We start from the raw sequence: 3,957 nt of genomic DNA on the forward strand, positions 1-3,957 counted from the left end.
ATGAGTTTCAACACCTCTTCCTTTGCCGACACCTCTCCGATATCTGTTTGGGTGCAGAGAGACGGTGTAAAGAGGTTATCAAGGGCAGGTCTCTCGTTCTGTCCTCTCGCTCTCGTATTTGTTGGGCATTCGACTGTCAACACTTTTTACTTGGCCTACACTTTCCTGATTTATGTTTGGGTGTAGCGAGGTCGTGAACCGAGGCAAAGCAAGTTTCTCTCTCTCTCTCTCTCTCTCTCTCTCTTGGCTCTTCAGTGTATATGTTGTGTATGCGACTGTAACCTCCTGCACCTATTCTTTTACTATGCATCTTTCTAGGCTTTAAACTCTCTTATAGGGCCGTATTGCTAGCCATTTCGTCGCCCAAGTTCGTGGGAGTTTGGGGCATTTCCAGGAGTAGTTTTATGTCCCTGGTGGTAGTGTGACCCTTCTTCTGTACAATGATCCTAAAGAAACACTCATTAGAACCCGACTGACCCCCCAAGAACACATATTTGACAAGGCTTTCGTAGGAGTTGTGGGCATTTCCAGGAGTAGTTTTATGTCCCTGGTGGTAGTGTGACCCTTCCTCTGTACAATGACCCTAAAGAAACACTCATTAGAATCCGACTGACCCCCTCTTTGACCCTTAGAAATAGCTGATATGAGAACTGAAAGGGTCGTATTTTGAGACACTTCGCCGCCCAAGAACACATATTTAACAAGGCTTTCGTAGGAGTTTTGGGCATTTCCAGGATTAGTTTTATGTCCCTGGTGGTAGTGTGACCCTTCTTCTGTACCGTGAACCTGTAGAAACATTCATTAGAACCCGACTGACCCCCTCTTTGACCTTTAGAAACAACTGATGTGAGAACTGAAAGGGTCTTCAAATACCGACATGTTGTGTGTATGACCTCCCGTATATGTTGTGAATATGATTTCCCTTTCCTTCTCTTCCGTGTCTGTTGTGTACGCGGCTTCTAACATCTATTCTCTTCCATGCAACTTTCTCGACTAACTTAATGTATGGGTGTCGCGAGGCAGTCAACCAACGCAAGGCAAAGAAAGTCAAGGTAAGATTGGCCCCACGGCGTTCACCAAGGCCTCGCTATATGCCCTCTCCTCTCCCTTTTCAGTTCCTCCGCCTTTCTACACCTGTATATTAACTTGTGAGACTGTAGCGAGGGGATGAGGCGAGGCAAGGTAAAGAAAAGCAAGATTAGTCACACGGCGTTCACCAAGGCTTTGCTATATGCCCTCTCCTGTTTGGTATTGTGGGTACGACTCCCAATACCCTTTTCTATTCCCTCCGCCTTTCTACACCTGTATGTTAACTTGTGAGACTGTAGCGAGGGGATATGGCGAGGTAAGGCAAAGGAAGGTAAGGTTGGTCACACGGCGTTCACGGAGGCCTCGCTATATGCCCATCCTGGTTGTTGTGGGCACGACTTCCAATACCCTTTTCTCTCCTCTCCACCTTTCTAAGTCAACGTGGGGCTGTAGAGAGGCGATGGGGCGACGGAGAACAACGTAACAATGACTCCCTGACATACACCAACCAGACCCATTCCTGCTTCTTATGGGCACGACTTCCAATATCCCTTTCTAATTTTTCTATTCTCTCCACCTTTGTAAGTCAACGTGGGGCTGTAGAGAGGCGATGGGGAGACGGAAAACAACGTGACACTGATCCCCTAGCATTCACCAAGGCTTTTATCTCGCCCATTCTTGTTTCTTGTGGGCACGACTTCCAATACCCTTTTCTATCCTCTCCACCTTTCTAAGTTCACGTGGGGCTGCAGAGAGGCGAGGCACAGCAAGGAAACTCAAGGCGAGGCGACGAAAAACAACGTAACATCAACCCCCTGGTATTCACTAAGGCTTATATCTCGTCCATTTCTGTTTCTTGTGGGCACGGCTTCCAATACCCTTTTCTAACTTCTCCACCTTTCTAAGTCAACGTGAGGCTGTAATGAGGCGTAACACAAATCCCCTACCATTCACCAAGGCTTTTATCTCGCCCATTCTTGTTTCTTGTGGGCACGACTTTCAATACCCTTTTTTATCCTCTCCCTTTCTAAGTTCACGTGGGGCTGCAGAGAGGCGAGGCACGGCAAGGAAACTCAAAGCAACACTGACCCCCTGGCATTCACCAACCAGACCCATTCCTGTTTGTTGTGGGCACGGCTTCCAATACCCTTTTCTATCCTCTCTCTAAGTTCACGTGTGTCTGCAGAGAGGCGAGGCACGGCAAGGAAACTCACCCCCTGGCATTCACCAAGGCCTCTCTCTGCCCTCTCATGCCAGTGTACACGACGACCACCATCACTAACATAATTTTTTTCCATTCATCTTTCCGAACGCACATACTGCCACGTACACTGATGAACATGTACACTCACAGCCACGTACATACTTCACGGGGGGTATGCGAATATATACACATAAACGCACACGTACACGCACACGGGGTACACTGACAGCGGATGTGTGTGTGTGTGTGTGTGTGTGTGTGTGTGTGAACGGAGGGAGTGTGTGCGTGTGTGTGTGTCATCCACGCCACGGCCACGCAAACTGAGAGGGTTCTTTTGCCTCGCCCAGCTGAACGCCTCTCTTCCTTGCCCTCCCCATCCCCTCCCCTCTCCCCGCTACACTCTCTCCCCTCTCCCCTCTCCTCCTCCTCATCCCTTCCCTTATCTTCCCAGTCCCCTCTCCCCTCTATACCAATTCCTCCTCCTCCTTCCTCCCTTCTCTCCCCGCTACACTCTCTCCCCTCTCCCCTCTCCTCCTCCTCATCCCTTCCCTTATCTTCCCAGTCCCCTCTCCCCTCTATACCAACTCCTCCTCCTCCTTCCTCCCTTCTCTCCCCGCTACACTCTCTCCCCTCTCCCCTCTCCTCCTCCTCATCCCTTCCCTTATCTTCCCAGTCCCCTCTACCCTCAACCCACTCCTCCCCTTCCTTCTTCCCTTCTCTCCCCACTCCCCTCCCTCTCTCTCCCCTCTCTCTCTCCCTTATCACCCCACCCTCCCATCCACCCTCTATCCATTTCTCCTCCTCCCTCCCCTTGTTTTCCAGCTGTCTCCTCTCCTCCTTCTCTACTTCACAACCCTCCCTCCCTCCACCTCCTCCTCCTCCTCCTCCTCCTCCTCCTTCTCCTCCTTCATCTTCCAGCCCTCTACTCTACCCTTTCCCTTCTCTTCCTACCTCCCTCCTCTAGTCCCATCCTGACCCTCTTCTTCCCTCTCTTCATCCAGTCCCCTTTCCTCCTCTTCCTCCTCCTCCTCCTCCTCCTCCCAATTCAAGCAAAGCGATGCAATACCGACGTCGGCAGGAGTTATTTCTCGAATAGAGTTGTTCGCCACTGGAACAGCCTTCCTGCAGAAGTGGTTAGCGCAGAGACCATCAACTCCTTCAAGAAACGCATTGATCGCCACTTTGCTGCAACGGGAGTGAACTGAACGTTCCCAAGAGTAGGTACACAAGTGCTATAATCCTTCCCTGCAAGCCACTCCTGTGGCAAACGGATTGATTAAATCACTGAACGCAGGCAGCCTAGTAATGAGCCAACAGGCTCTCTGCTGCCTGCTAGTCCATGTTTCCATGTTTCCATGTTTCCTTTTGAAGCGGTGTTGGGGTTGGTGGGTGGAGGGAAAGGTCACCTGGATGTGGAGAGGTCATGTGGGATTGGTGTTGAGTGGTGTTGAGGTGGTGATTATATAGTAGTGAGGTGTCAGGGTGGTTGGTGTAGGAGTGGTGGTGATGTTGGTGGTGGTGGTGATGTTGGTGGTGATGTTGGTGGTGGTGATGATAGAGATGTGGTGAGGATGTGTGGAGGTGGAAAGGGGTGGGTGGTGAAGTGGTAATGAGATGGTGATGAGTTTGTGGTGATGTAATGAAGTGTAAGGATGGTATTGAGATGGTGTGAGGGTGGTGAAGGTGATAGTGAAATGGTATTGTTGAAGTGATGGGAAGGTGAA

At 50.4% G+C, this 3,957-nt stretch overlaps 1 protein-coding gene across 4 annotated transcripts in view; it reads right to left on the reverse strand.

Moving 5' to 3' along the window:
* LOC126983058 (uncharacterized) overlaps positions 1 to 2,536 on the reverse strand; it is an 80,799-nt gene extending 78,263 nt beyond the window's left edge. The window contains exon 1 of one of the 4 annotated variants that reach the window (XM_050835528.1): positions 2,396 to 2,536. The gene's annotated coding sequence lies outside the window, so the exon portion shown is untranslated. Of the gene's footprint in view, positions 1 to 2,375 lie in introns of all 4 variants that reach the window. The other 3 variants (XM_050835531.1, XM_050835529.1, XM_050835532.1) reach the window with 3 other exon arrangements.
* Between the last annotated feature and the right edge of the window lie 1,421 nt (positions 2,537 to 3,957).

This window comes from Eriocheir sinensis, chromosome 52, assembly GCF_024679095.1.
Source record: "Eriocheir sinensis breed Jianghai 21 chromosome 52, ASM2467909v1, whole genome shotgun sequence".
Lineage (NCBI taxonomy): Eukaryota > Metazoa > Arthropoda > Malacostraca > Decapoda > Varunidae > Eriocheir > Eriocheir sinensis.